Here is a 19,921-nt window from a genome sequence, read left to right as displayed (position 1 = left end):
GTTGGAATGTTTAAAGTTGTCCTAGAGATTCCTAAGCCTCTCCTCATTTTTTTTGAATTCTTGTTTCTTCATTCTGTTCTGGTTGAATGTTTATTTGTTCCTTTTGGTCCAAACCATTGATTTCAGTCCCAGTTTCCTTCTCATCACAGTTGGTTCCCTGTGCATTTTCCTTTATTTCACTTTTCATAGCCTTCACTCTTTCTTCTATTTTGCGACCACACTCTACCATTTCTGTGAGCTTCCTGATTACCAGTGTTTTGAACTGTGCATTTGATAGGTTAGCTATCTCTTCATTGTGTAGTTGTATTTTTTTCTGGAACTTTGATTTGTTCTTTCATTTGGGCCTTTTTTTTTTTTTGTCTTGGCTCGCCTGTTAAGTAAAGGGGCAGAGCCTTAGGTGTTCACCGGGGCGGGGTAATGCTGGTTGCTGTGCTGTGATGCTGTATGTGGGGGAGGGGTCCAAGAAGGAAAAATGCTGCTTGCTGGTCTCTCGGTGGCTGTGGGCTTTCAGTCACTCCCTCTGCTCCCCACAAGTAAAGTGGGCCCTTCTGGTGCTGATTCCCAGGTGGGTGGGTATGTGTGCGTTCTAGGCCCTTGTGGGTCTCTCCAACGAACTCTCATGTGAGGCTGGGGGTTTCTCCCACTGTCGCCTCAGCCCCCACAGGTGTTTTCAATCAGAGGTTTGAGGCTTTATTCCTTTTCTCCCCCAACCCCAACCGCGCTGGAGCTCTGGGTTGTGTGGTCTGTCTCAATCCGAGTTCTTCCTCCCAGTTTATCCGCACGTGAATGTGGGACCACCCGCTCCTCCAGCTGCTGCCTCGCTCACCCCGGTTCTGCCAGCTGCCGCCTTGCCACGAGTCCTCTCCACTCGGCTGCCCATCTCCACCCCTCCTACCTGTCTGGATGAATGTTTCTTCTTTATCTCCTTGGTTGTTGGACTTCCACTCAGTTTGATTTTCTGGCAGTTCTGGTTGTTTTTTGTCTTTATATTTGTTGTTGTCCTTCTTTTGGCTGTGTGAGGAGGCACAGTGTGTCCACCTACACCTCCATCTTGGCCAGAAGTCCTGTAGTAACTTTTTAAAAAGTAATAGCTGAAACCACAACAGTAGATGAGGTTTCCTGGGAAGAAGAAAAGGTGGGCCAGCAGGACTCAGCTTTGAGGAACAGAAGAAGGAAGCTGATCTGAAGAAAGACAGTTGGTCTGAGAGGAAGGAAAAGATATTATGTCACAAAATCCAAAGAGGGAGAGAATTTGTGACATGTTTAGGTAACTTTTGGAAAGTAGCAATGACAGCGTGAGAGAGAGAGAGAGAGGTTATTCAGCAAAGTCTAGGCAAATTGTTTTGAAAACAAAGGAGTGTCTGAGTTAGCATTGAATGCAAGATTGAAACCGCAGGTGGTGACCATCTAAACCGGGTTTTTCAAAGCTGGTCAAGAAAAATGTCATTACAGCAAGAGTGGGCCTGCATGAGGAACAGCCCAGGCACCCTTTCCATTGTAATCATTTTCCGAGTAAGAGGCTGCCTGAATGAATGCAGTACAATGGAGAATCCGCAGAATCAAAAGTCAGTTTTGGAGCTGTGATAGGAACTGGGAAATACAGAATAAAAAGTGCCTGCAGTGTGCTGGGGGAAATGCCAGGGAAGAGGGAGAGAGAAGGAATTCTGGAAAAGAATCTTCACCATCTTAAAACTGAACACTCCACTTTAAGTCAATCTGAGGAGGTGGCCTTTAACACTTAATTCATCTGTAGTCACTAAGAAGTAACTAAGGCATGTAAAAAACCCCCCAAAAAACCAAAACCAAAAAACCCTTAGCTTAGTATCCAGAAACAGAATTCCTCTTAAGGAGGAAACTGTTTTCCTCTAGGAAAGTACCTTTATAAAACTTGAAAAAAAAACACACAAAACTTGAGATGGCAGGTATGACTGGATGGGTAAGTTGGCAGGAGGGAAGCTAAGAAAAGAGAAAGTCAAACAGCTATATCCATGGAGAGGTGAGAGAAGGGGAGGGCTAGCAGGACTGCAGAGTGTCCAAGGAACTGGCTGTTTGTGACTCTGAAATGAAAACACACTGCCTTTGTTTCATCAAACTTGATTAGAGTAGGGAGGTTTGGGTAAAGAGGAAGAAACGAAAGATGAATTCCATGTTGGCAAACCCCAGGGTAGCAATGAAAGGACACGCTCAGAGAACAAGAACTCTTCGGAGACAGGAAGCTGAAACCAAAGGTGACTATGAGAATGAGGAGGGGAGGCAACATCTGGGGTACATTACCTTAAAGGCCTGGCTTCACGCACGGCTGGGCTGGGCTGGGCTGGGGTTGTTGGGATAGCCAGTCAGTCTTTTTAGCAGTCTCCTCCTTGTGTCCTTACTTTGTCCCGGTCTGTTTCCTTCAGCCTTTCACAATGAGTTGTGAGGATGAGGGGCGGCTCACAGCAGTCAAGTAAAACAGATCAAAGAAAAGGAGAACTGGTGATTGCAGAGGGGAGGGCGGTAAAAGGGGGTGAAAGGGTAATGGAAAAAAAATACAATAAAACTAACCTTTAAGATTCAAAAAGAGGGAAAAGACAAGAACAAAAAAGGAGAACTAAGGAAAGATCATCAGATTTGCAAAGTCATTAATGTTGGAAGGGGAGTTTTCTGCAGCACTGGGGCCAGGCTCGCCACACAAAAACAGGCCATGTGGAAGGCACCGCTCCCATCCCAGTCATCACAGAGTGAATGCGCATGACAATTTTCCAGCCAAAGGGAGAAAAGTGTCTTGAGGAATGGGTCCCTTTTCTTAACTGGCACAAGGGTACCTTATGGGCTAGCAGCAGCCTTGGTGGGGATGAAGGCAGGTGGCAAGAAGGTCATGAATAAATGGCTAGTGAAGAAGTGAAAGCCATGTATTTGGAGCTCCTCTATGGGGTGTGTATTTTTTATCTACTGCTGCATAACAAATCACTCCAAAACCTAGTAGCTTAAAAGAACAAACATTGATTGTCTTGGTTTCGTGAGTCGGGAATCAGGGACAGTTCCACTGAGTGATTCTTGTTCAGGGGCTCTCATAATGCTGCAGTTAAGCTGTCTCCTGGGGCTGAAGGATCCACTTGTGAGCTCACTCACAGAGAAGATGGCAGGTTTCAGTGCCTTGTGGGCGATTGGGCTGAGCTGGGCTCAGTTTCTTGACATGTCAGGTGGGTATCTTCATAGAGTGCCCTCAGCAAGGTGGTTTTGCTTCCCCCAACGTGAGTTGGAGAGAGATAATGGGGAGGGGATGGGAGGAAAGAGGAGAGGAGAGGAGAGACAAGTGAAGTTCCAATGCAGAAGCCACAGTCTATAATCTAATCGATTACAAAATAAGGGTGAATCCTGGGAGGTGCAGATCATTAAAGCCATCTCAGAGGCTGCCTATCAGGATAGAAAAGCTCAACCAGCTCTTTCAGAAAGCAACATCAACATCCTTCTCTCACCCCGGGGGTGCAATCATTAAGAGACAAACAGAATTTGGGGAAAGTCCTAAGCTCACCTTAAGCAGGGACAAGAGTGTGCTCCAGTGAGTGACCTGGTGACTGAGTTTTGCCAGATGGCAGAAGCAATTGCCATTGGCTGCCCCCTCAGCAGGTGCCTGGTCATCTGCTCACAGGGCTTTAGCTTTGTTGCTCAAGCGAGCTGCCCACAATCTACCTTATGTGGGTGTGAAGGAAAGTTCATGAATGCAACAAAGCTTACTAATCCAGAGTAACAGCCCACGCAGAAATCCAAAGAGGCATTCAAGGAAGACAAAACGCCTCCCAGGCCAGCTTTGTTTCTGCTTTCTGTGTGGAAAGACCTGTTATGCAGAAGTGTGGAGGGAAGAAAACCTCACCAGATCAGCCAGTACCAGGGAGCACCTATTTTCACCATATGAGGCTGCCCAGGCGCCCTAGACAGCTGGGCCTGAGGCTGATGACCACCCTGGATACACAAGTCCTGCGTCCTTGGTCTCACCTGACTCCCACGCACCATGAGACTGGCTATGCCTCCTTTTGAACTCCTGCAGCACAGAGGCACACAGGGGTGGAAGAGAGTTACTCTCCACTCCAGCTGCATCACCAGCTATTCTCATTCTGTACCATTAGACTACAGCCAACGCTTCTAGGTTCTTTTAGAGGCTCCTGAAATTTTTATTTTTTTTAAGGTTTTATTTATTTATTTTGAGAGAGAAAGTGAAGGAAAAAGAGAGAAACATCAGTGTGTGGTTGCCTCTCACGTGTCCCCTATTCAGGACCTGACCCGCAACCCAGGCATGTGCCCTGACTGGGAATTGAACCAGCAACCCTTTGTTTTACAGTCTGACGCTCGATCAATCCATTGCGCCACACCAGCCAGGGCTCCTGAAATTTTTAAACCACTTTGGAGTTGATTTAATTTATAAGTACTTATCAAGGGCCTGTTATGATGATGAGTCAGCTCCTCAGGACATAATTGCCTGAGATGAAGTGGGCCAGGAAGAGACAGATCCAGGAGGTAAGTCATTCTGCTGGGCATGGTGGCAGGAAGTTGTCATGCCAGAGATTACAGCTGAGGGTCAGCTCTTTGGGAAGGAGATGTGCAGTTACCATGAATCCAAACGTCCGTCATGGGCAAAGACTGACATGAGATCAAAGGGAAGACACACATAAGACTCAGAATCTATGTAAGAGAGCCAAGGCTAGTGCTGAGCAGTTCCAGGTGAACAGGGAAAGCATGCATAGCCCCAGCCAGAGCGTACAGGCCAGGAGCCAGCATCCATTCCTGAAAGTGGGAGCCATGTCTGACTTGTTTATTTCCTATCCCCACTATCAGTCACAGGGATAAATTCAGGTGCTCAGACCAGGCAGGAGAACACACAGGTGTGCTTGTCCACATAGCACCCACAAATCAAGGTTTGGGGTCCAAGATGGGCATCAAGAAACAAGCAGGGAACAGTGTTCAGACCCAGAGGCTAGAAAAGGCAGCTCAGCATCTATAACAGGTGGATGGGGCCACTTAACAGCCCAAGTTATGAATGCTGATTCCAGGGAGAAGTTGGTAAAACTTCTACTCAGAAGATGAGTAAGTCTGAGGATCTAATATATAACATAGTGACTGTAGTTGACAGCACTGTATTGCACAATGGAAATTTGCTAAGAGAATAGAACGTAAAAGTTCTCAGAAAAAAAAAAAATAACCGTGAGGTGATGGATGAGTTAATTAACTCAATGGGGGATATCCTTTCACAATGTGTGCGTGTGTGGGTAGTAAATCATTGTATAGTATACTATAAATATCTTACAATTTTATTTGTCAATTTTACTTCAGAAAAAGTGAAAAAACAAAACAAAAAACTATTTCCTTACCTGAAAAAAATGAAGGCATTAGACTAGATAGAAGATTCTGTGGTTCCTTTCTTTTCCAATATTCTGAGATTTAATATTTCTGGTCCTTTTTTAAAAAAGATTTTATTTATTTATTTTTAGAGAGAGGGAAAGGGAGGGAGAAAGAGGGAGAGGAACATCGATTGGTTGCCTCTCACACACCCCCAACCAGAGACACAGCCCACAACCCAGGCGTACGCCCTGACCAGGAATCGAACCGATGACCTTTCCAGGATGACACTCAACCCACTGAGCCACACCGGTCAGGGCTCTGGTCTCTTTGGAAGAGAATACAGATTGGGACAGTCCCGCCATGAAAATATGCAGTGGCTCTTCAGCTTCTAAGGAGAATCCAAGTGGGCCTGGAAGGAATGCTCATACACACCCTCTCTGTTCTGTTTCCATGGAGTCTGGTTCTCCTGGAACACTGTGTCTGTGGAGGAAGGGGAAGCATATTTCCTGTAGGCAGTTGCTTATGTCTCCCGAGCCCTCTAGGGAAGAGGCAGCATGACAAAGCCGAAAGCTTGTGGACCTAAAAACGAGCAGGCCTGGATACTGGTCCCAAACCAGGTGTGTGAGCCTGACAGCTCACAGGTGTAGCCTCTTCAGGTCTCCATTTGCTTATCTGTAATGAGCAGAATGCCCTGGCAGCCTCACAAGATGGCTGGGGAAAGGTCTCTCTAAAATATGGTGCTGAACAGATGGTCACATCGTTAGAAGAATCTAGTCAAAACAGCTGGTAGGAAGGAGAGAATGTGTGGGGCAAGTGGTCCAGAGTTTGGAGGCCCAAAGGACTTCTTAAAGATTTGTAGATTCTAGAAAATTAAGGTGAAAACTGGACCTTGTGAGTCTGCCTGCTGAGAGGTAACAGGCGCAGCTGCTGACCCAGACGGTGGGAGGATTGCAGTTCCAACTCTGCTGTTTACTAGCTGGGAGACTGTGCACAGCACTTCGCCTCTCTGGAGTCTCCGTTTTCTCACCTATCAAATGGGCATAATCTTCTTGCCCTGCCAACTTCCCCAAACTGCCACCAGATCCAGGGAGGTCACGTTTCTAAAAATGTGTCCCACGATAAAGGCACACACACACTGCCGTCAATGCCTCTGGGAGTGTGGGGCACTTCGCAGGGGCTCCAAGTAACTAACCCTGAGGAGCCAGTGAGACTCAATCCAGCCTGCAGCGCCAGCAGTCAGAGTAAACGGAATAGACAGATACCCACACGTGGTTTGGGGGTAGCTACGAGGCTTCGTCTGCCCCCAAACCTTCCCTTCCTGCCCAACCTGGAACTCTTCCCACTGCAGTCACACCTGCGGGGCATGTTCAGACGAGAGGTTGCTCAGAGCAGCAGGGTGTCTGGGCCAGGGGCAAGCAGGGTCTGGGGTCCAACCCAAACCCCACCCACGAGGGCCCATGCTTATGCAGAGGGAGGGGTGCTTTTTGCTGATACTCATGGATGACCTGCCACATGGTCCTCTCCTAGAGGTTAGAAACAAGTGATCCTGGTTTAAAGAAACACATGTTCCCTGGAATGGGAGGGTCACTCTCCCCCTGCCTCCCGTTAGAAATTAGAACACTGGGGAAATGAAATGCCAACAGTGGATTGTGTGTGTGTGTGTGTGTGTGTGTGTGTGTGTGTGTGTGTGTGTGTGTGTAGACAGAGTAGTATGATAGGATCCATCCAGGAAGCCCAGTGTTGGCTGGCCCTGGGGAGCTGGGAGACATGGGTAAATGCTGGATGAGAGACCAGGGCAAAAAATAAAATGCCCACCTGGGCTCTAGGGGAAGAGGTAATGGAGGGTAGCTTGATGAACACAGACTTGCCTGACCTTGGAATCTTGCTGAAGGTCTGTCCTTCCAGCACAGGCCCTAGGGGAACAACTAGAGAGTATGACATTATGAGGGGTCACAGGGCTATCCCCCTCTGTCTTCTAAGATGAGCCCTCAGCCTTCCTCCAAAGCTGGAGCACCTCCCAGCCCCTCCTCGTTTTGGCAACACGCTTAGACCCTGTGCACCACTGGTAGGCTTCAGTCAGACGGGAACAAGCAGCCACGGCCCCCCAAGGTCGCTGCATCTACATGGATGCTGGTGACTCCCGTGTCCCCCTTTCTCTTCACACAAGACATCTCACTGTCTGAGGCTGTGAATCCTCCAGGGAGTTCTGGAGATGACATTGGGCATGACAATAAACACAGATGGCAGAACGTGCCATCTCGGGAGGGAAAGAGATCTCCTTCAGGGAGGGCAGCACAACAGCTGAGGGTGTAGCTTCCTATAAATCTCGACAGTGCAGCCTCACAGCCAAGGGCACGCTCACCTCACAGCAGGAGGGCAGGTCTGTGACCAGGCAGCGCCTCCAGCCTTCTGGACAAGCAGAAGTCCCCAGAAAAGGGCTTTCCTTCTGGTAGAATGAAGGCTCCAACCTCACCCTCGCTCATGGGATCCATCCCTTCACCTCTGGAGCCTGAGAAACTTATCCATGGAGAGGAGGAAAGGGGAAAAGTCATACACCTGTACTGGGAGAACTGCACACCCTCCCCGACCTCCGGTTTAAAGGAGTGGGGATTAAATGGGTCTCTACGACAGAAGGTCTTTTTGGTCTGGATAAAGGCCCAGAAGGGGAACCCTTAGAAGCATTTGTGAAAGTTTCTTCAATTTTAATGCAAAATTGATCTGAAGGCCAGAGTCAATTCTCTACAAAAATGGATAGTATGTTAACAAAACAGTGCGGTTCATTCTTCCAGCCCTCCTTTCCAGCCCAGCCACGATTGCCTTGGCTGAGCCTTCTGAGACCTTTGAACCCCTGTCCTTAGAGAAAGGAATGCTCAGCCATGCTCTCGTCGTCGTGGTGAGCAGCTCTCCATCTTTTTAGTCAGGCAGGGTTCCCCTGGGGATTCTCACAAAGGCAGGCCACACCTAAGATTTATGGGGCCCAGCACGAGTACAGATAGAGCCGTGTTTATGTAGGTTTAATATTTAAAAGTTATTGATCAAGCTAATAAACAAATAAAATATGTTATATCATTCTAAGTTGATGAACAAATATTCACAATGACTTAGAAGGCCAGGTTTGGACTTAGAACTCTCACCCTCCTCAGAATTCGGCTACACAGCGAGAACCCTCTCCCAGATGCTCCGCCCTGAGCTCCTGGACTTCTTTTCCCACCCCCACTCCATTTATGCACATGCCCAATCTCCGCCCACACCCCCACTAACAGTGCCCCCTTTGCCATCCTTTGCACAGACTAGCCATACTGCCTGTGACCTTGGCCTTTGATAGGAGGGACCTGGAAAAGAGGCCTGAAGTAGGCTGGAAACAGGGGATTCTAAGTAACTTCGAGAGTCTCTAGGTACTCAGAGAATGTCCTAGAATTCTCTAGTTACCCAGAGAATGTTCTGGAAGAGATTCATGGACTCCAGGAGTCACATCAGCTTGGCCCTGCAGACTCCTTACCCACAGGGAGAGGCATGGCTGGAGGAGGGTCACAGTGGGAGTCCTATAAAGTCCCAGGGTAGGAGAGGGCATCTAAGGCATTATCACTACATAAAATCTGAATCCGGGAACTCAGTGCTCACCCAGATCGCTCCCACGGAGTATGACTTCGGGTAACCGCATTTCAACTCTCTAGGCCCAATTTCTTTGTAAAATGTGGGGTTTGAGCCAAGAATTTTTACGTGCCTTTATAAAACTAAAATCTACCCTAAATTAAGTTCCAGTAGCATGTATGGAGTACCTGCCGTGGGCCAGGCACTGTAGTGAGTGCTTTTGCAGACATGATCTTGTTTAACCTGGGATTCCATCACTCTACTTCCCAGCCAGGCAGGTTTAAGGCACTGTGCCCAGGCTGGATGTTCCATAGCCTTCCAGGGATGGACACTAAAAATGATGCAATGCTAAGACCAAGGGCCTCCAAGAGGGAACATGCAAGATTCAATGGAACCCACAGTCCAGCTGCAGCAGCAATCAAGGGGAGCAGGGTGAGAGGTGGACCCTTTGTAACAGACCCAGGGGAGAATGGGTGCCTCCTGCCTAGTCTACCAGGTGGGGAGGGGACTGTTTAGGGCTGCAGTTCAGACACTGTCATGCTCACAAACACTTGTTTTATTATATTTGCTCTTAAAGGCCAGGCAAAGAGATCAGTAGTGGAAAAGGGAAGCTAAAATGGAAGAAGGCATGAAAATCAACCCCACGATTCTTGTGTTAAGACTGAGGCAGGCCTGCAGGCTTTGGGGAACAAGCCTTCCCATCCTTTTTCTATTTTGCTAAGTTCTCTAGAGTTTCACAGTCCTCAGACTCCAGGTCAAGTTGACTCCTGTACCTCTTATCACTGGTGAGTCGGCCTCTTGGGTTGTGACTCAGTATTTGACCTTGCACACGTGTCTTAATTCTCCAGGCCTCAGTGTTCTCAACTGTAAAATGAGCCTTCTGAGGATCAAAAGAGTTAACACCTGTTACATGCCGGCACAGAATAAGCAGTCAGGAATTCCTAGGCCTCAGTAGTATCTGCCTCTCACAAGAAAAAGAGAATCGCTACTGTGGAGTTACACCGGCCCTACTCTCTTTCCCGGAGGACAATGCCACTCCTTCCCTGAGGACAGGGATCTCTAGCATGTCACATCAGGCACAGGACAGCCTGTAGTCACACAGTGGAATCAGTCGGCCAACCACACCACACTCCCCAGCCTGCATCAAATATTGATACAGTGTATAATGTCTTGCGAACACAATACCCTGCTTCTCAGACTGGAGCCTGGCCTTCGCTGACCCCCAGGGAGAGGGGAGGTTTTCCATGTCCCTTAAGCCGCTGCACATCTAGTCAATCTCGCCCTCATCAGGGGCAAACCCCGTGGGCCACCCGTTTCAGGGCAGGATGAATACTCCAGGTCCCAGCTTTTAGATTTTCCCTACTAATCCAGCTCCCCAAGAGGGAAGGGAGGAACACGAAACTACTGTTGGCAGCCCCTCCTCCGTGCTGAGTGCTGGACGCAGGGCTGGGTGTGCGTGATCTCACTTAATCCCCGCAGGAACCCCGGAACACGGGCGGTCCTGGCTACAGTCAATGGATGACGACACTGGCTGTAAGGGGATTAACTAGGTAACTCAAGCAAAGTCACAACGTTTATTCAGGGTGAAGTTCAGATTTAGAGCCACATCTAAAATCCGCGAGCTTGTGCTGAAATGAGAAGTGAGCCCTGTGGGAAATCCCCCCAACCCCAGTAGATCTGTTCCTGGGACCCCTGCCTGGGGTCAGCTGTGCCCTGTCCTTGAAGGCCAGTCACAGAGTTGAGCAGAATTGAGCCTGAAAATTCTATTGGCCCCTGCAGGGCAATCCCTGAATGGATGACGTCACCTGCCCTCCAGAACCAAACCTTGTTTCCGGTGTAAATCAAATTACATCTATTCCTTGAGATCTCCACTATTAGCAGACCTGTATTGAGCTGTCTCTGTGATGGGGCCCTGAGCTGGGCTGGGGTAGGATGGGACACAGGTGTGGCACATCCATTTCTTAGCACAGCTTAAAACCAGTGGCACCTGGAGTTGTTTATAGTCTACTTACGAGTCACATGAGTCATCATCAAAATCGATGGTACGTATAAAATGCGTAGAATTTAGAAATTAACTCCACGTCAGGGCACCATCAAAGGAAGGTCACCTGTCCCGCGTGGTCCTCAGGACAACCCTGTGAGGCCAAGTGAAGGTTATTATGAGGACACTTGGTCACGAATTAGTTCAGTGACCGTCCCAGAGCCACACAGCTGTTCAGTAACTGATGAAGTACTAGAACCCAGGTCCGTCTTACAACTGATATAAATCACCATTTTAGAGCCCGCCATTTGAAAGATTTAAAAACAAACTGGGACACAGAGAAAAAAAGCGGAGTGGCTTGCCCAAGGTCACACAGTGAGCGGGGACAGGACTCCAAGCAGTCTGGCTCCAGAGTCTGAGTGCTTCTCCGCATACTCTTCCTCTGTAAGAACTGAATTTCTGTGCCCACTCTCCCTCCACTGGGAAAGCAGAGACCTAAGTTCTGTCGCTTCATGATCCTCGTCCCTTACCTCTGAAGTACAAGTCCTGGGGGGCTTGCAATGTGCCAAAGGGCCTCTCATCCTTGGGTAGGTCTGGGGTTCACGGCCCCAGTTAGGCCTCAGTTGCCACGCCCCATGTGGTTGCCCTAGTTATTCTTTGTTCCTGTCCTCCAATGGGGTGCCCCATGCTCAGGTCAGGGGCCTCAGTCCCCTGTTCTGGGCCACTCTGGGCCACTCTGGGCCTAGGAAGTTCTGTGAGGCCGGCCAAGGCTCACCACGTGGCCATCCCCTCCGGAGGTCTTGCCTCCTGCACTGGCTCCGCCCGTGTGCTGCTCCCGCAGCCTCTCGGCTGCCCCCCTCCCACCACCAAGGTCAGGTCTCTTGCTCTTACCCAGATGTGTCCCCTCAACCCTCTGTCTGAGTCCAGAGTCCCCTCTGGTCTCCTAAAGATAAAGACTGTGGTGTCTCAAAGATAGGAAGTTGCCTTTGCTTCTTCCTTTGCCCGTCGCATCCCTCCCCTGAGGTGACAGGTTCAGAAGGTCTGGCTGCTTGAAGGGGGATGAGTGTTATGGCTGGAAAGTGAAATGCTTAGAAGAAAAAAAACACATCTTGATTAATATTTAAAAAACCCTATATAATTGTTTACATATGCATACACACATATTGGGGGAAATTTACAGCAAGTAAACATTGATCAACCAAGAGGAGAGAAAGGATAAATATTCCCACCCAGCAAGCCAAGGGGCAAAGACAGCACCCCTCACAGAGCCAGAGACATTGAGGGCGGAGAGCAAACTGTTTCCCTCATGCTCAAGTTGAAGGTGAGACAACTAACATCATTCAGCCTTGAGTACCTACTATGTGCCTGGTACTGGGGATTCAGCCAAGAACAAAACCCAGAGCTAAGCAGCAGATCCAGGACTGGTAAAGGCAGAGGGGACCAGCGTCCCAGGTGGGTGCCACGAGCAGGTGTCCTTGAGAGCCACCGGCTTCCAGAGTGAAAAGTGGACATGAGGTTTCATCTTGGCAGAGGGTCTGCTCCCAGCGAGGCCTCCGCACACAGCAGCTACTGTAATGATTATCATTGTTTTGAGTTTTCCCCACTCAGGGGCCACATCACAGCTTGGACTCACGTGGGTACCTCCACTGCAGGTACAGGCCCGGCAGAGGAAGCCACGTGCTACACATCCCGCTCGGCGGCCGCAGGGGACCTGTGTCTCCCTGTGTCAGCAGGCTGTGCAGCCCCAGACATTAGCCTTGGCTCAGGCCTAGAGAGAAACCTGCTTCCCAGCACGACTCCCACATTCCTTCTGGGTGGAATGCCTTTATATGGCCAAGTCCAAGTCCCGTGGGCAGGGACTTAATTAACTCTTTACATACCTTTACCAACCCCCCACATGGGAGAACAGTTCCTCCTCTATCCAGAGAAGTGCTGATGCTGTGGGAATGTTTTCATTTGGTTGTTGTCCCCTCTCCTCCTGATGAGATCTTGTAGTTCCAGTAAACCCAGGGCAGGATCTGTCTCAGCACCTCGGGACAGGACTGGATAATTCTTGGGGGAAAGGGAGAATTTGTTTAGCTGGGTTTGAGTTGGACAGATATATGGCATGCCTGCTATGTGCAAAGCATCGTGTGAGGTATACAAAGTTGGAAAATATGGGATTCTTGATTTCCAGATAGTCCCTAATACAAGAGGGGAAGCAAATAGTGGTAAATAAAAAGGAACGGCAGTCAGAAAGGAGGGTGACCCCGGGCCCGGCAAGTGCTCATAAAAAGCCTGAGTTTTGAAGCAGAGATTCAACTGGAAAGGGAAGAGGCAGGTGCAGCTACCTGATCCTCTCTTACCGCACCACCCCCCCCAAGTGACTGGGTAAGGTCAGGGCATGAGAGAGGATCCTCGCTTATCTGGGACAAAGCCACAGAGCTGTGGCCACCACCAGACTAACCCATGCCACCCAGCTGCCTTATCAGGAGCTCTGTCTGGTGCAGCGTGCGAGGGTCAGCACAGTGGCAAGGTGGTTCCAGGTCCCTGTCAGGAAAACGAAAAAGCTCAGGCCACCACTAGACTGTAGCCAGGGCCTTGCAGAAGGTCTCCTGGTGCTCGGCACAGCCTACTTCAGTTCATGGTACATGGGACTCCCATCTGAACCGCCTAAAAGCCAGTTCGAATATGTCACTGTCAGCCTGTCCCTGCCCTAAACTTCAATGGTTGCTTCCCATTGCCGAGCTCCTGTTTAAACTCCCCAGCCCAGCGTCCAGTGCCCTTTACCACCTGACCGCATTTACCCTTCCAGTTTCACCCCAGTACTATGCTGGTCTCCCACCAGCTGGCTCTACTTGAAATCCTGCCTGCCCTTTCAGGGCAGCTTCAAATGCCCCTTCCCTCGTAGAGGCTTCCGCGATCCATCCATAACCTCCCCCTTCCTGCCCACTCCGCTCCATCCCGAGACAACCCTGCAATTTATACCTGCCTGGTGTCACCCGTCATGCTCCACCCGGGACTGGGCCTCCCTTACTCTGTTAACTTGGAAGTTCCCTGAGGTCAGTCTCTGTCCTGTTGCTCTCTATGTCTCTTCACCAGAGTCCCACACACTAAAGGAGCTGGCTGTGCTTTTGTCCCCTCTGTGCCTCTCGCTGTCCCTGTTCCCCTCCACAATCCGCACCTGCTCCCTCTCACGAGGCAAGGGGTCAGGGCCACATGAAGCCCACTGGGGAGACTTTGGGTGGTGTTGTTGCTGAGCTCCAGCATGCATATGAAATGAAATTGCTATGAGGTCTGAATGAACTCGCCTCTCCCTTCTTTATCTTGAAAAGCTTGGGTTATCATTTGGTAGAAAGTGAATTAACCAGGAGCCTGCACGGACATCCCTTTGATACTGACTTTTTATTCAGACCTTTCCCCAGGAAAGAGGCTCCCTCCTGACCCCAGGGAGCCTGGGTCGCTGGGTTTCCTTGCAAGCTGCCTCCTCTGGTCCACATCCCACCTCTCTGATTACATCCCTAGGACTTCTCTGCCAGAACCCCTTCCTTCAGCCTCTCTGCGCCTTTGGTCCTCAGCCCCCTTCCCTTAGTGACATCCCCCTCAGAGGGTGGGCTCACTGCTACCGCTCCAACCATCTCTTTAAAGTTGTTGACCCAAAACTCCAAAACTGAAGCTTCTATCTCCCGACAGCCCTCTGGGTGTTAGTGCTGAGAAAGTGAGCATCACAGATCCAGCCCTCGGCCCCCAAATACCTCCATTCATATTCAAATCCAAAAGTGAAACTATATTCTCCCCCCTGTTTCTGCCAACAACACTGCTCCACATAAGGGGGGCCTTCAAAACTGCACCCCTGACCCCCAAATGCTCAGAGTCACTCTCAGAATTTATTTCTGAACCAACCTATCCCCATACACATGCTTGTTCCCCCACTGGCCTTGCTACTGTCACCACCCCTTTCTCAGGCCACCCTCTCCGGCACCATGCACAGATGCACCTCCCCTGGCTGTCAATCTTCTTGCCATTTCCCAGACTCAGATTGGGGTTCCCTCCTTTACTGAGTATGTCAGCAGGTTGATGATGGAGTACCAGACCCCATTTCAGCCAGGTCCTATAACCTCACTCTGTCCCTTGCTCGCGACAGCCCTGACCAGGCTCAGGAACACCTGGAATGCCCAGAATCAGCTTTGGCTCCTTCTGGTGCTCCAGTGCCCACAGCCATTTTCTCTGCTGGTGCCACTGTGATTTTGGAAAAGCCCCCTGAAGCAGTGGTCAGGAAGATGAGGGAATCAGTGAGGAGGCTGTAGTCACAGGTGAGCTGTTGGAAAGCCCTGGAGCAAAGAGACAGCAGAGGGCATGGAGACAAAGGTCCTCTTGCTCGTTGCCAGTACTGCCTGTGCCTCCCACCTCTTCTACTTCCTCTATTCTTTCATTTCTTCAGCAAATATCAGTTGAGGCCTACTGTATACAGACACTGTACTACATACAGATACATCCTTCCCACTGTCTCCCTTCCCCATCTTTCCCCTTTCCTTTCCTCACTTCTTCATGCCTCTCAGTCTCTCCTTTCACCGGCTCCTTGTTTCCCTGACATCCTCCTTTATGTTACTTTTCCAACTGGAACTCAGGGGCTGAGGCCCAGCCCTCATCTTCTCCCAGGGGCAGAAGGCTGGGACAGGGGCGGGCAGTCACCGAGGCCTGGGCCATGCTGCTGACCCAGAACTTGCACAGAGGCCCCGGAGCTCAAACTCAGCAGCAATGTGGTCTGGCCAACCGAACAAATGTACCCAACCCTCCCCAATGGGTCTAAACTTACACACCACACAACCTTGCCCCATAATTAGCTAGGAAAAGACAAAAAGAAATACAACGCCTCCTCCAAGGTAAACACCAGTGACCTTACCCCCTACGGTGAGATCACTAAACTAAACTGATGGAGTAGTCAGGGTCCAACCAAGAAAACATAAACCACTCTGAATATTTACAACGAAGGGGATTTAGGGCAGGGAATTGGTCCCATGAGTGACAGAGGAGCTAGGAAATCTACAGAGGAGGATGAGGTGACTCAGCTGGAAGCAATTGTTACCCCTCCCCCTTCCCCAAGGGCTAGAAGGACACAGAGAGGGAGAGGTAGAGTTACCTGAGCCCAGGGGTCAGGGTCACCTGCCAATAGCCAAGAGTAGCAGGCCTATCTGGCAGAAACCAGAAACCCAAAAAACAGTCACTGCCGGAAACGCCACTAGCGGCTGAGAGAGATGGGAAAATATCCTCACTTTCCCTCCTTCTCACCCTCCAGTTTCCCACCAAGACCTCCCATTGGTCAAATTCAGCTGGGAGCCCTGACACAAAGGAAGCTGTCAGAGGTCAGCCTCCCTGAGCGGACACAGGGAGCCAGGCGAGGAACAGGTCTGAGCTCAGGGGGCAGCTGTTTGGGTTTTGTCTTTCCCCTTGTCATGTACCTGAGCCAGGCCTCCAGGGCCCACCTTGCTGATCCTCCAGGTTGGGGCCTGAGAGTCAAAGAGAAGCCACTTTCATCCTGGTGGCCAAATGTTGTTCTTGATTTCGTTCCCCCGGCCCCTTGGATGATGGCTTCTGGATATTCAGACTCACGTGTTTCCACTACATAGTCCTCCCTCCCTCCCTTCTCTTCCTTTTTCCTCCGCTATTCCTCATTCACACATTTAATCATCTACAGATCACCCTCTCTGGGTCAGGCACTGTGCTGGGCATTAGGGACAAGGAGAATGAGACAACTTATGTGACCATCTAGTGACAATTCCACATAAACAGATATTTACAGTACAGGTCCTTAGATGACCCACAGAAGTAGCAGAAGGGATGGTCAGTTCCTCCTGGAGGTGGTCAGGAAGGCTCCCACAGGGGCTGATGTTTAAGCTGAATCCTGAAGAACATTTTACCTCTAAGTAAACAGAAGTAGGGCTTCCTGGGCAGTGGGAGCAGCAGATGCAAAGACATGGAGGCAACAAAGAAAATCGCAATCCGGTGGGGCAGAGGGTGTGGCAGTGTGGTGACCAGGAGTGACATCCCATAGATAAGCAGGGCTGGTTGCTGGAGGGCACGTGAGAGTATTTCTCTGGAACTACTGAAGGGCTTTAAGAAGGAGAGAAAGCTTATCAGAACTGAGCTGTAGAAAGATCACTCTGGCTGCAGCTGCAGGGGGCACTGACGTGGAAGACCAGGAGGAAAGCCGGCGTCCATGCAGAAGTCTACACAAGCAGAGGAAGGTGAGGTCCTCGTCCCGGGGAGGGACTCACAAGGACCTCATTATACAGGCAAACCTCAGAGACCTGTGGGTTCGGTTCCAGACCACTGCAACAAAGCGAGTCATAGTGTTTTTGCCGGTGGAGGGTCCTACCTTCAGTTTGTAAAAAAAATGCAACATCTGTGAAGCTTAATAAAGCAAAGCACAATAAAATAAGGTATGCCTGTAGTGAAGGTTTGATTATTTGGAGGGAAGGAAGGAAGGAAAGAAGAAAGGAAAGAAGGAAGGAAGGAAGGAAAGAAGGAAGGAAGGAAAAGGAAGGAGGAAAATGAAAACCTGTTTGGAGAAAGTCAAGCTTTTTTTTACTAAGTCAGTCGTCAGGGGCTCAGGTTGCTAAGCTACAGGGAAAGTGGAACAGCCCGGTGCTAAAAGGAGCTTTGGGGGAGGTGGGTGTAATTGGACAGGTTGCTGCCTCCTCCAGACCCAAAGCTCCAAGCCTCACCCACCTACCCTTCCAGGGCTGCTGTGGGGAGGCGGGTAAGGGGGTTGCTATACCTCCAGAAAGGGCCCATGGGGTCCAAATGGCAGCAGCATAGCAGAGAGGAGGCTTCAGGGCCTTGGCTGTGCCTGAGGTGCCCAGCTGGGCAGCACCTTGTCCATCACTCTCCAAGGCACCTGTGTAATACACTCCCAGACCAGCTAGCAGCACAGGGCTATTCAACCGTGTAGGGTCACAAGTTCCATTCACCCTTTTAACCTGTTTCTAGGCCAGGGAGGTGTGGCCTTTTCTGGATCTCTCCTGGTCCAGGTTTGCCTGGTGTAACCAAGTGGATTTTTCTTTTAATTTCATCATCAAATGACCGGACTGCCAACACCTGTAGGTTTTTGAACACATTTGGAGAAGGGGGATAGAATTGCACTGCAGCAGGAAGTCTGGCAGTTGGGGCTCAGTTTACTTTCCAAGGCCTTGAATTGACAGCTTGACCCTGGAATTCAAACTTGAAGCCACATGGCCTAATGGGGTCTGGAGACCACATGTGACCAGGAGCTCCAGACGCACCTCCCTTTGACTGTTGCCCCGTACAGGCCCAGCACAGGCAGCTCTCTGTTCGCTTTAGGAGAGTTGCTCTGAGACAGAGTACTCCTACAGGTCCACCCCGTCTGACCTCCCTCCTACTCCGACATGCAGCTGCCCCCACAGCCTCTGCCTTGCCCCACAGGGCTGAGTGCTCCTGGAGCTGAAAGTTTCCAGAGCTGAGGCCAGTGTAAGTTACCTCCCAGACACAGACTCTGAGAGGCGAGGAGAGGGAAGTGATGGGGTGCCCAGAAACAGAGAAGCCAGAGAAGCAACAGATAGGAAATGGGGAGTCAGGTGGGGGAGGGATCTGGTGAGGGAGGTTGGAGTCAAGTCTGATGGAGCCTCCTTCAGAGAGCCTGGCAAGAGAGTCACCAGGGCAGCAGCTGAAAAACAGCAAAGAGGAAATCAAGACTGGCGACAGAGAGAGAAGGCTCTGGGGGAAATGACCGAGGCAGCAAGGATCTAGAAGAAGACACCGAATATTGTCAGCATTACCTCTGGAGCTCCCGTCTGGGCAGAGACTGTGCCAGAGAGGACGTGAGACCACCGCTTCCTTCCCCAGTGCTTGCAGATTCCCACACCCCACTCCCGGGGGTTGTCTGTGTCTCTCCTACTGAACGTAATGTTCCCACTTACTACCTATGGGGCCTTGTGCAACTGAACCTCTCTGCGAATCAGTTTCCTCGTCTGTAAAATGAGGTTAATGATCATCACAATCTAGCAGAGTTGCTGTAAGGACCAAATAACTTAATTTGTGGGAGGTGCTTAGACCAGTGTCTGGCACTCTCAGTCAGCATGAACTATTATGATTTTCATCATCACCATCATCTGCGTTTTATTTTAAGCGTGAAATGAGTGACTTCTACGAGGTGGGAACTCTGCCCCCTTCTATAACTAGGGAAAACCAGGCTGAGGAGGTCAAATACTTGCTAAGGCCACACAGCAAATGAGTGTTGGGGACAAGAGCCAAACAAAGATCTGCTGGCTCCTCAGCTCCCATCGTTTTCCACTGTGTTTGTTCACCTCTCTTGGCTCCTTGGATCCTCGATAATGACAAATGCAGGAAGCAGCCGGGGGCCGGTGGGAAGATCAAAGCCATGGAGTCAGAACACCCGGATCCCAGGTCCTACCTGCTAACTGGTGACCTGGGCACTGGTGACCTGCTAACTGGTGAGCTGCCTCTCTCTCTGAGCCGCAGCTTCCCCATGTCAGATGGAAAACAACACCACTTGGGAGGGGCATTGTGAGAGAGGTAAAGCTATCCATCATGGTGAAAACGCCAACACAGAACCTTCTCTGAGTCTTGTTGAAGACAAGCAAAAAACATTAGATGGTGCTCAATCTTCTTCCCACTTCCTGTGGACTTCTTGTTGCTATTTTTCTGGCTCCGTGTTCACCCCCTGCCCTGGGAAATCATTTCAACCTCAGTTTCTGAAATACCTTTCTGCCCTTTGCTCACTCTTCATGCTTATGTTTTCTTTCCCTGGACGTTTCTATCTATTTCTGGAGACTCCCATCCCCATTTGTGGTTAGTGCCTAAATATGGGCCTGTTCCTGGGCCTTTAGCTGGAGACTTAAAACACTGTCTTAATCCAAGGAGCAACCCCAAGCAAACTGTGGGATCGGGTAGAGCTCAGCTTGCTGCTGTCTCCCTCCTCCCAGGCCCTGAGGTCCTGGGTTTTCCCTCCCTCTAATCAAAACTGATCTCTGGAAGGGAACTGAAATTCCTTTCCACTCTGGTAAAAGTAGCAGAGGT

Source organism: Desmodus rotundus, chromosome 5 (genome assembly GCF_022682495.2).
Source record: "Desmodus rotundus isolate HL8 chromosome 5, HLdesRot8A.1, whole genome shotgun sequence".
In the NCBI taxonomy this organism is placed as follows: domain Eukaryota; kingdom Metazoa; phylum Chordata; class Mammalia; order Chiroptera; family Phyllostomidae; genus Desmodus; species Desmodus rotundus.
This window is presented reverse-complemented; position numbering follows the sequence as displayed.